Genomic DNA, 12817 nt, shown 5'->3' on the forward strand with positions numbered 1-12817 from the left:
CTACTCCACCACGATGCTGTGAACACTAACTCCAAGGCTGAGGGACTTATTACCTCATCTTTTGTAAATAGTTCTACTGTCTTTAATTATGTCCTATAATCTGTATTGATAAAGCCACTGGATGGCGAAACGTCTACAATATCCAGACGTTGCACATGTGTCTAAACTTTCATGATGAGAATAATAGAGCAATGGTTGACACATTGGCTGAGATGGACAGAAGGGCTCATGCGAGAAGGGTGACTTCAACCACAAGGAAAACGATTGGGAGAACTTGGAGCCACATAAGGGCCAAGAAACGTGGATGGCTAAGATGATGGAGGTGGTACTGGAAAACCTTATGTACCAACACGTAAGGGACACTACCAGAGAGAGGAGAGGATGAACCAGCGAAAATAGACCTAGTATTCACCTTGAGTAGTGCAGATACTGAGAACACCACATATGGAAGACCCCTGGAGGCCAGTGATCATGTGGTTTTAAGCTTTGAATGCATAATAAAGAGGGAAGCAGGAAGGGCCGGACGAGTGAAGTCAAACTACAAGAAAGGGGACTATGCAAGCATGAAGAACTTCCTGAATGGGGTTCAGTGGGATAGAGAACTGGCATAGAAATAAGTGGACTAGATGATTCAAATTCAAATTCAAATTCAAAGTTTATTCTCTATAAGGATTACAATGCTGAGTTTACAGAAATTTGGTTATTGTGTGGTTTACATGTAGTAAAATAGTGATTACAGAGTGTACCACTAGAACGCTTAGCATGGCTAGGCATTTCGGGCAGACTTAGTTTTATTCTTAACTGTAAAATATTACAAATTATGAGGTAAGTTGGTATTATGGCTAAATGACTAAATACTAGTTTGTGAGTTTAGCAATGTGAATGCTTTTGTTTTGGCACAGTACATAGTTTCAGTATTGGAGTATCACAGGATTCATTATTTTAAGATTGAGATTAATATTTCTGTTTATGGTCAAATGAGCGAGTGAGTGTAAGTGTGAACCACCAGGTGGTATTCGTGTAGTTAGCTGACGGGGTGTATCAGGGAGATAAGATGTTTTCTAATGGTAGTTTAGAAGGTGATGAATGTGTCTGCAGTTCTAGGGTTCTCAGGTAGGGTATTCCAGATTTTAGGGCCTTTGACATACATTGAATTTTTGTAAAGGTTTAGTCGGACACGGGGAATGTCGTAGAGATGTTTGTGTCTGGTGTTATGCCTGTGGGTTCTGTCACAACTATCAAGAAAGCGTTTTAGGTCAAGGTTGATATTAGAGTTTAAGGCCCTGTAGATGTAGATTGCACAGTAGTAAGTGTGGATGTACTGAACAGGGAGTAAGTTTAGGTCTATGAAGAGTGGGGGGGGTGTTGCCAGGGATGGGATTTAGTGATTATTCTTACTGCAGCTTTTTGTTGGGTTATTATTGGCTTTAGGTGTGTTGCTGCAGTTGATCCCCAAGCACAAATAGCATAGGTGAGGTATGGATAAATAAGTGAGTGGTATAGTGTGAGAAGGGCATTTTGCGGCACGTAGTATCGTATCTTGGAGAGGATCCCAACCGTTTTGGATACTTTTTTGGTTATATGCTGGATATGGGTGCTGAAATTCAGGTTGTTGTCAAGGTATAAGCCTAGGAATTTGCCCCCATTATTTCTGGTAATTAGAGTGTTGTCAATCTTAATGTTAATTTGTGCATCTCCTGCTCTGCTACCAAACATAATATAATAGGTTTTGTCAGGGTTAAGCGTAAGTTTATTGGCTGTCATCCAAGTCGATATTTTGATCAGCTCCTCATTCACAATGGTGTTGAGGGTGGCAAGATTAGGGTGAGAGATGACATAAGTCGTGTCGTCAGCAAAGAGAATGGGTTTCAGGTGTTGGGATACGTTTGGAAGGTCATTGATGTATATGAGGAAGAGCAGGGAACCAAGAACACATCCCTGCGGAACTTCAGTATCAAGTGGCCGTGTTGCTGATGCTGTGTCTTTAATGGTGACATACTGATACCTATTAGTAATGTAAGATTTGAAATAAGCAAGCGCATGGCCTCTTATACCGTAATGATCAAGTTTGTGGAGTAGGATGTCGTGGTCTACTGTGTCAAAAGCTTTTCTTAGGTCAATAAAAATTCCTAGTGGATATTCCTTATTTTCCAATGCTGTGTAAAGCAGATCTAGCATTTTTATGATTGCATCATTAGTGCTTTTATTTTTCCTGAATCCAGATTGGCAGGGGTTGAGTATGTTTTGAGCCGTTATAAATGAATACAGTCTCCTGTGCACGAGTTTCACAAAGATTTTGGATAGCAATGGTAAGTTAGATATTGGCCTATAGTTGTTTAAGTCTGTAGGGTCACCACCCTTGCCATCTTGAGTAGTTTCGGGAAGGTGCTAGTCTCTAGTGACTTGTTAAAAAGTAATGAAATAGCATGCAAAAGGACATGGGCTGCTTGCTTGTACAGTAATGGTGGGACATGAGACAGATTCCCCGAGTTATTTTTAAGTGACTTTATAATCTCGGTGACTTCCGTGGGCTCAGTTGGTGCAAGATAGAAGGAATTAGGGAAATTCCCATCTAGGTAGTCCCTGGCATGGGCATTGGTAAGTGGGATTTTACTGGCGAGATTAGATCCTATGGTTGAGAAGAAGTCGTTTATCTTGTTAGCTGTGTCAGTGGGATGTAGTGGTGTTTCATTAGGTTTAGTTAGGACAATATTCTTGGTTTTTCTCAGTTTGTGGGTCCCTAGAATCTGAGAGAGTGTTTTCCAGGTCTTTTTTATATCTCCTCTAGTGTCTGTCTGTGAATCTACTGGAGTAGTATAGTTGTTTGGCTTTCTTTATTACTTTGGTGAGAGCTGATGAATAGTGTTTAAGAATATCTTTGTGTATTAACCCCTGTCTATATTGCTTTTCATATTGGTGTTTCTTGTCAATGGATTTCAGAATGGTGCTGGTTAGCCATGGGCAACCAAGCCGTTTGTTTGTGATCTGTTTTGTTTTTATAGGACAATGTTTGTTGTATAGTCTAAGTAATTTGTTAAGAAAAATGTCTGTCCAGTCATCAATACCATTGGCCTTGGAGAATTCTGTAGGCCAGTCAACAGTCTCTAGGTCAGCTGTGAACTTCCTTACTGAGGCCTCGTCATGGAGTCTAAATGAGACTTTGTTGTATTCAAGTGGTGGTTTACTAATGTTTGTCAGGAGGAAGGTAGGGTAGTGGTCTGTAGTGCTATCTGTGATTATCCCTGATTTAAGGGGGGCTAGTATATTTGTCCATATGTGGTCTATTATGGTTGCACTTGTCTCAGTGAGCCTGGTTGGTTTAGTTATTGTTGGTATGAGAAGTGTGTTGTTCATATTGTTGATGAAATCAGTTACAGGCTGATCATCTAGTAAGCCAAGGTTGATGTTGAAGTCTCCAGCTAAGAGATGGTGGTGCTTATTCATTTGTCTATTTGTTATTAGTGACTTTAATTTCTCACTGAAATTTGGGATGTTTGTGTGAGGTATCCGGTAAATGGCACCGATTGTTATAGGCGTCTTAAGTTTTTTTACAGTAAAATTAGCAAAAATGTATTCCCCATATTCATCACTAAAGCAAGTGGTGCTAATACAAGATAATTGGTTAGAGTAATAGATTGCAATACCACCCCCAACTTGGTTTGGTCTGCAGTTGTGAATTGCTGTGTATCCTGGTAGAGGGTAGATATCTATTGTGTCCTGCTTAAGCCAGGTCTCAGTAAGAATAATGCATGAGAAGGGTGTCTTTAGTGATTCAAGGAGTGCTAGGAGGTCATCATAGTGTTTGCTTAAGTACCTGATGTTGTAGTTAAGTACTGATAGACTTTTAGCATTGTTTAGGATAGTGCTGGCTTGTGTTGCTGTGTAGTAAAAGCAGTTACTTTCCAATAGGTTTTGATTGGGTGTCAGATTATGGAGGTTTAGATCAGGGTCAACGTGATCAATCATCTTCTAGGTTTAAATTATGGTTATTTATATCCTGAGTTGTGTGTTGAGTTCTAGTACTGATGTCTGTAGTGGTAGGAAGTTTGGACAAGTATATAGCTAGAGTATTTTGGTCATGTAGAGTATAGTCACTACTAAACATAATGAAGCTGATGTTGTCTATGTGTTGTGCTGGAATGAACTAAAGTCCAACTAGGTATAAACTAGTAATATAAAAATACAAATTAAAAATAGACAAGACTCTCACTTGTAATTGCACTAAGGTCTAATAATGACTTTTGTGGAGTCTATGTTTTGAGCTAGAATGAGCTATAGTACAATAGGTTTAATCTAATAATATAAAAATACAAATTAAAAATAGCACTAGTCTCTCACTAGTAATTGCACTATGGTCTAATATAGTGAATTTGGTATTGACTATGTATTGAGTTAGAATGAGCTATGGTACAACTGAATTTAATCTAATAATATAAAAATACAAATTAAAAATAGCACCCGTCTCTCACTAGTAATTGCACTATGGTCTAATATAGTGAATTTGGTATTGACTATGTATTGAGCTAGAAAGAGCTATAGTACAACTAGGTTTAGTCTAATAATATAAAAATACAAATTACAAATAGCACCAGTCTCTCACTAGTAATTGCACTATGGTCTAATATAGTGAATTTGGTATTGACTATGTATTGAGCTAGAATGAGCTAAAGTAAAACTGTGATTAATCTAATAGTATAATAAAGGCACAAGACTCTCAATTGTAATTGCACTAAGGCCTTATATAAGTTGTTTACAAGAATTAGAGTATAATTAGATTTAAATTGACAGGATAAAATACACAAATTAAGGTAGCAAAAGAATAATAAAAAAAATTATAAAAGTAAAAATGGCAATGACTTGGTTATAATATGCTAGTAAGATGGAAGACAGGATAATATAAAAGTTGTAGTTGAAAATACTAGTTTAAAAAAGTATGGAATAAAAATGGTCAATAAAAGAAGTTTACAATAAGTTTGATCAATATAGTTTAAAGTAAAATTGGGCAATAATAGGGATTTAGAATAAAATTGGGCAATTGAGTATTTTTTAAAGTGAGGTAGAATTATTGAAGACAAGTTATGGTTAGTTTATAATAAAATAAGATAGAACAGTGATGTGGTAAGTTGTAAAAAAGGAGATAGATTCTGTAGATATTAAACACAATTAAGACTATGAGGTAGAATGGTCGTTGAATACAACAATGACAATCAAAAGTAGTTGGGGTATTAGAATTTTAGGGGGGCACAAATTTATGACAATATAACACTAACGGTGGACTGTGGGTATTATCTGCACTTTACTCTGATTCTGTTAGTCCAGCCTCACTTAGGAATGTTTTAAGGTCATGTTCTGTAGAGATGAAGTATCTCTTCCCAGTGGGCTGTTTCCTAACTGCGATTTTTCCATCCCTCACAAAGCACTGGTGGATTTTTTGGGCATAGCGTAATTTTCTTAGCCGATAAAGAAGGTTTTGTCTTGTTTTGGTAAGGCATCATTGACGTAAACATCAGTTTTCATAGAAACAGATGTTTTTAGTAGGTTGTTTCTTTGTAGGCTAGTTTGGAATTTTAACAGCACTGTTTTTTTTACCTGCTTGGTAGCACATCAGTTTGCAATCCTTTAGGTCGTCACTACGTATGTTAAGGCGAAGGTGGTCCTTGATAAGCTGTAGGGTGGTCTCCATGCAGGTCTCTTGGGTGACTGTGGGTGGGAGATGTTTGCTGTTAACTACAACAGCGTCAGATAGCTGCTGTTGGTCATTATGGTCTTGGAAGTTGGTTATGACATTGGCAAGTTGTATGTGACAAGAAAATGCAAGGAAGCTGAGGAGAGGTTCGTACCCAAGGGTAACAGGAATAATGAAAAAGCCAGGATGAGCCCTTGGGTCACCCAAAGGTGCAGGGAGGTCAAAACCAAATGTGCTAGGGAATGGAAGAGGTATAGAAGGCAAAAGCCCCAGGAGAATAAGGAGACCAGTCGTAGAGCCAGAAATGAATATGCACAGGTAAGATGGGAGGCCCAAAGGCAATATGAGAATGACATAACAGCGAAAACCAAATCTGACCAAAAGCTGTTGTACAACAGTCAAGGACCAGGTGATCAGGCTGTGGAAGGAAGGAGGGGAGGTCACAAAAAACGACCAAGAAGTATGTGAGGAGCTCAACATGAGATTCAAAAAAGTGTTCACAGAAGAGACAGAAGGACCTCCAGAAAGACAGAGAGGTGGGGTACACCATCAAGTGTTGGACACAATACATACAACCGATGAAGAAGTGAAGAGGCTGTTAAGTGAGCTAGATACCTCACAGGCGATGGGGCCGGATAATATCTCTCCATGGGCCACGAAAGATCGATCAGACGCACTTCGTGTACCACTAACAACTATCTTCAACACAGCTATCGAAACAGGGTGACTACCGGAAGTATGGAAGACAGCAAATGTAGTCCCAAGTTTTTAAAAAAGGAGAGAGACAAGAAGCATTAAACCACAGACCAGTGTCACTGATGTGTATAGTGTGCAAGATCATGGAGAAAATTATCAGGAGAAGAATGGTGAAGCACCTAGAAAGGAATGAGTATATCAACAGCAACCAACATGGTTTCAGGGACGGGAAATCCTGTGTCACAAACCTACTGGAGTTCTATGACATGGTGATGGCTGTAAGACAAGACGAGAGGGATGGGTAGATTCCATTTTCTTGGATTGTAAGAAGGAGTTTGACACAGTTCCACACAAGAGATTAGTACAGAAGCTGGAGGACCAGGCAGGGATAACAGGGAAGGTACTACAATGGATCAAGGAATACCTGTCAGGTAGACAACAGCGAGTCATGGTACGTGGCGAGGTGTCAGAGTGGGCGCCTGTAACAAGTGGGGTGCCACAGGGATCAGTCCTAGGTATGGTGCTGTTTCTGGTATTTGTGAACGACATTACGGAAGAAATAGAATCCGATGTGTCTCTGTTTGCAGACGATGTGAAGTTGATAAGAAGAATTAAATCGGACGAAGATCAGGCGAGACTACAGAGGGATCTGAACAGACAGCAATCCTGGGCCAGAAACTGGCACGTAGAGTTTAACCCCACCAAGTGCAAAATCATGAAGACTGGGGAAAGGCAAAGAAGACCACAGATGGAGTACAGTCTAGGGGGCCAGATCCTACAAACCTCACTCAGGGAAAAGGATCTTGGTTTGTGTATAACACCAGGCACATCCCCTGAGGCGCACATCAACCAAATAACTTCTGCATCATACGGGCTCCTGGCAAACCTAAGAACAACATTCCGACATCTAAATAAGGACTCATTCAGGACCCTGTACACTGTGTACGTTAGGCCCATATTGGAATATGCAGCGCCAGTTTGGAACCCACACCTAGCCAAGCATGTAAGGAAACTAGAGAAAGTGCAAAGGTTAGCAACAAGACTAGTTCCGGAGCTAAGGGGTATATCCTACGAGGAGAGGTTAAGGGAAATCGACCTGTCGACACTGGAAGACAGGAGAAATAGGGGGGATATGATAACGAAATATAAAATACTGAGAGATACAGACAATGTGGACAGTGGATGCTCCAGAGATGGGACACAGCAACAAGGGATCAAAGTTGGAAGTTGAAGACTCAGATGAGCCACAGGGATGTAAGGAAGTATTTCATGAGTCACAGAGTTATCAGAAAGTGGAGGCAGGATCCATACATAGATTTAGGAAGACGTATGATAAAGCTCATGGAGAGGGAAGAGTGACTGAGTAGCGGCCAGTTGAAGAATCGGGGCCAGGAGCTGTGCCTCGAAACCCGAAACTAGGTGAGTACGTGACAACTAGGTGAGTATATACACACACACACACACACACAATGAGCTTATCAACGACAGCCAACATGGTTTCAGGGACGAGAAACCCTGTGTTGCAAACCTACTGGAGTTAAACCATACCACGGACGGGGATAGAACCCGCGATCAGAGCCTCAAAACTCCAGACCGTCGCGTTAGCCACTGGACCAGCTAACGCGACGGTCTGGAGTTTTGAGACTCTCTGATCGCGGGTTCTATCCCCGTCCGTGGTATGGTTTGTTTGCAATCGTGTCATTACGATTTCGTGAGTCAGGCTACTGGAGTTCTATGACAGGGTGACAGCTGTAAGACAGGAGAGAGACTTGGGTGGATAGATTGCATTTTCCTGGACTGTAAGAAGGCATCTGACACAGTTCTACACGAGAGATTAGTGCAAAAGCTGGAGGACCAGGCAGGGGTAACAGGGGAGGCATTGCAGTCGATCAGGGAATATCTGTCAGGAAGACAACAGCGAGTCATGGTACCTGGCGAGGTCTCAGAGTGGGCGCCTGTAACGAGGGGTGCTGTTTTTTGATATTTGTGAACAACACGATTGAAGGAATAGACCCAGAACTGTCCATGTTTGCAGATGATGTGAAGTTGATGAAAATAACTGAATCAGACGAGGAACAGGCAAAAATACAGATGGATCTTTACAGGCTGCAGGCCTGGTCCAGCAACTGGCTCCTGGAGTTCAACCCCACCAAGTGCAATGTCAAAGGAAGGGGGAAGGGAAGGGCAAAGAAGACAGCAGACACAGTATAGTCTGGGGGTCCAGAGACTACAAATCTCACTCAAGGAAAAGGATAATGGCGTGAGAATAACAAAGGGCACATCTCCTGAGGCGCAGGAGATGTGCACCTAGCAAACCTAAGAATAGCATTCCAACATCTTAATTATGAATCGTTTATGGCCCTGTACACTGTGTACGTTAGGCCCATATTGGAGTATGCAGCACCAGTTTGGATCCCACACATAGCTAAGCACATAAGGAAACTAGAGAAAGTGCAAAGGTTTGCAACAAAAGTAGTTCCAGAGCTAAGGGGCATGTCGTATGAGAAGATAAGGGAAATTGACCTGACGACACTGAAGGACACGAGAGCTAGGGGGGATATGATTACGACACATAAAATACTGAGAGGAATCGACAAGTTGGACAGAGACAGTATGTTTCAGAGATGGGAAACAGCAACAAAGAGTCACAGTTGGAAGCTGAATACTAAGATGAATCACAAGGATATTAGGAAGTATTTCTTCAGTCACAGAGTTTTCAGGAAGTGGAATAGTGTGGGAAGTAATGTCGTGGAGAAAATTTCTCCAGGAAAGGGGGCATCGGCCCCCTTTTCAGCGTCTTCAGCCCTTTTCAGTCCCTTTCAGCCCTGAGGGACGATCCTCTCAGAAATGACAATGGCATCTTGCTTCCACATCAGCACTTTAATTGGAAGCAGATGGCCAGCATGTGTCATGCCAGTTCCTTGCAAGAGACCAGTGTTGACTCACATTGTGCCCGGTGTGAGTTAACGAGAGTAATTAATCTCTGTGCCATAGCAGGAAAGGTACAGAAAAACTCCTGCCTCGCTTTATTCACATGTGTGACAATAATGAGCTCTCGGTGATCGAGACATAACAAGAATTCAAGCAACCTGCATTGCTTCCTGTGGCAGTTTGGCAAAGAAGAGCAGAATCCTTGAATCAGCATATCTTTTGTGTCACGGGAGATGCCCAGGGCAAGCGAGGGCGGCAAGAGGAGTCATAGGTTAGATTGCAATAAGACACAGTCTGATTAGCATGTTACGAGTGCATTGACCTTAACAAAGGAATTATAACAATGCATCCTTGATCTTTTAGACGTGGTAATGTCACAATTTTCTACATGGTAGAATACTGTGACATTACCATGGAAGACAAACCATGTGGAACGTAGTGTACCAGTGCAAGTGTTGCGAATCTCCAGACTGAGTGGAAGACATGGACATTCTTAAGGACACTTCAGCTTCTGTCAACGACATAGCTCATGCTACAACGAGCGAGATAAGTTTCAGTTTCACTTGTCAATCTGGGAACCTGCATTTTCTGATAATACAAGGTTATTGAAACTGTCCTATAGATGGTAGTGAAGTTTGGGCTTTCGAGCCCAAACACGTAAGTGGCATCAGCACTCATTTTCTGAGATATGCTGAAATAACACCCCTTTGGGGTAATTATACTTACACCTTCTTGTCATCTACAGTCCAAGGGAGTGGTATTGTCAGCCCTCAACATAACGACTTCAGAGATGGCTGCAAAGACTTGGGCTGTCAATCAAGCTAAGTCACCATACAGTCCATTTTATTTGGTTTAGCTTGTACCAAAATTTCCCTAAGAGATGTAGTGGAGGCAGGATCCATACATAGCTTTAAGAAGAGGTATGATAAAGCTCATGGAGCAAGAAGAGTGACCTAGTAGCCACCAGTGAAGAGGAGGGGCCAGGAGCTGTGACTCGACCATTGCAACCACAACTAGGTGAGAACACACACACAAACACACACACACCTTCCCCCCCCCCCACACTCGGACAAACAGACTACTAACCTAACACACATAATTACATAAGTTTTCCATTCTGAGGCAATCAAAATAAAAAAAAATGGGCTGCCAGAGAGCAGGAAGGAAAACCAAGGGACAGGAGGATGAATGTGCAAAGGAAGATTGGGCAGCAGAGCTCACAAAAAGGGAACAAGAATGGGAAAAGAAACTAGAAGAACTTAGCATGAGAATGGAAGAGAGGATAGATATGGAAAGCAAGAAGTGGGAGATGCAAGTCATAGCAGCAGAGGCTAGGATACAGAGATTAGAAGAGGAACTGAAAAATCTGAAACAGCCTAAAGAACTAAAGAACATTTTGGGAATGACATCAGAGATTGCTACCTCAGTCACAAATAAGGGGACTGTGAGGAAAGAAGGAGCAAAACTGCATGTAGAAGCTCTAATACAGGGGACTCTAGTAAAGGAAAGAGCTAAGCTATATGTGGAGGCCCTAACAGACCACAGCAGAGCCCAGGGAAAGCCGAGAAGGGAAAATGACAGGCCACTGAGCCCAAGTACAATAGATAGTGAAACTGAAGAGAGGAAAGCTGCAATGGAGGAAATTAAATTGAATGAGTAGATACACAAGGATACGCAGTGAGAGAATGAAAGGGAGAGGTCAATCTTTGTGTATGGCCTCCAGGACGTTGAAGGGGAAACATATGAAGCAAGAAAACAAGGGGAAAAAAAGCAATTGAAAGCATCATAAAAGCAATAGGAGGGGATGACATGACCCAGCTGGAAAATTTTCGGAGAATAGGGGGGGTTGCAAGAAGAAGAACCCGGCCAGTGAAAGTGACCTTCAAGGCAGAATCGATTCGGAACAGGATCCTGCAGGAGAAAGCAAGATTAAGGGACATGCCAGCATACAGGAAGGTGTATCTCAACCGCGACAGAACACAAGAAGAAAGGCAGAAACTGAGAGAGATGGTACAAAGGCGAAAGGAGGAAAGAGAGGGGATGGAGGAGACAGACACGAGATCTCAGACCCAGGAAGAAGATCAAATACACCCTCCCTCACAACTTCCTATAGAAGCCTCCCAACCAGGTCAACCTCAGTGCAACCAAACATTCTAAACCAAAACACCAATGCCATATCCAATGCCCCCACCCACTGCATTACAAACTCCACCCCCCACAACAACCACCCATAGTTTCCTATCAGGTCTCCCACTTCCCCAACCCCAATATACCTCCCAGACCACAGTCTTAGAAAAGAAGTTGAAGGTGTGGTATACAAATGCAGATGGAATAACAAATAAGTGTGAGGAGTGGCATGAAAGAATCAAGGAGACATCCCCAGACATAATAGCACTCAAAGAGACAAAACTCACCAGAATGATAACAGATGCAATCTTTCCACCCGGATATCAAATCCTCAGGAAAGACAGAGGGAGGTGAGGGGGAGGAGGAGTTGTACTGCTCTTTAAAAACCAGTGGGGTTTTGAGAAAATGGAAGGAATGGATGGCAGGGGCGAAAGGGACTACTTAGTAGGAACAATCCAGTCTGAGGGACATAAGGTGATAATTGCAGTAATGTACAACCCACAACAGAACTGCAGGAGGCCAAGAGAAGAATACGATGAGAGCAACAGAGCAATGGTCGACACACTAGCCGAGGCGGCCAGAAGAGCACACATGGGGGGAGCAAAGTTACTAGTTATTGGTGATTTCAATCACAAGGAGATTGACTGGGAAAACCTGGAGCCCCATGGGGGTTCCGAAACATGGAGAGCCAAGATGATGGATGTGGTACTGGAAAACCTCATGCATCAACAAGTTAGAGACACCACCAGAGAGAGAGGTGAGGATGATCCAGCAAGACTGGACTTGTATTCACCATGAGTACTTCGGACATCGAGGATATCATGTATGAAAGGTCCCTAGGAGCTAGTGATCACGTGGTTCTGTGCTTTGACTACATAGTTGAGCTCCAAGTGGAGAGAGTAGCAGGAATAGGATGGGAAAAACCAAGGAGGAGGTGAAGAAGCTATGTGAACTTGACACCTCAAAGGCAGTGGGACCAGACAACATCTCTCCATGGGTCCTTAGAGAGGAAGCAGAGATGCTGTGTGTGCCATTAACAAAGATCTTCAACACATCCATTGAAACTGGGCAACTCCCTGAGGTATGGAAGATGGCAAATGTAGTCCCAATTTTTTAAAAGGGAGATAGACATGAGGCATTAAACTACAGACCTGTATCACTAACGTGTATAGTATGCAGAGTCATGGAGAAGATCATCAGGAGGAGAGTGGTGGAGCACCTGGAAAGAAACAAGTGTATAATTCACAACAAGCATGGTTTCAGGGAAGGAAAATCCTGTGTCACAAACCTCCTGGAGTTTTATGACAAGGTGACAGAAGTAAGACAGAAGAGAGAGGGGTGGATCGACTGCATTTTTTTTTGGACTGCAAGAAGGCC

This window comes from Cherax quadricarinatus, chromosome 77 (assembly GCF_038502225.1).
Source record: "Cherax quadricarinatus isolate ZL_2023a chromosome 77, ASM3850222v1, whole genome shotgun sequence".
NCBI classification, from domain to species: domain Eukaryota; kingdom Metazoa; phylum Arthropoda; class Malacostraca; order Decapoda; family Parastacidae; genus Cherax; species Cherax quadricarinatus.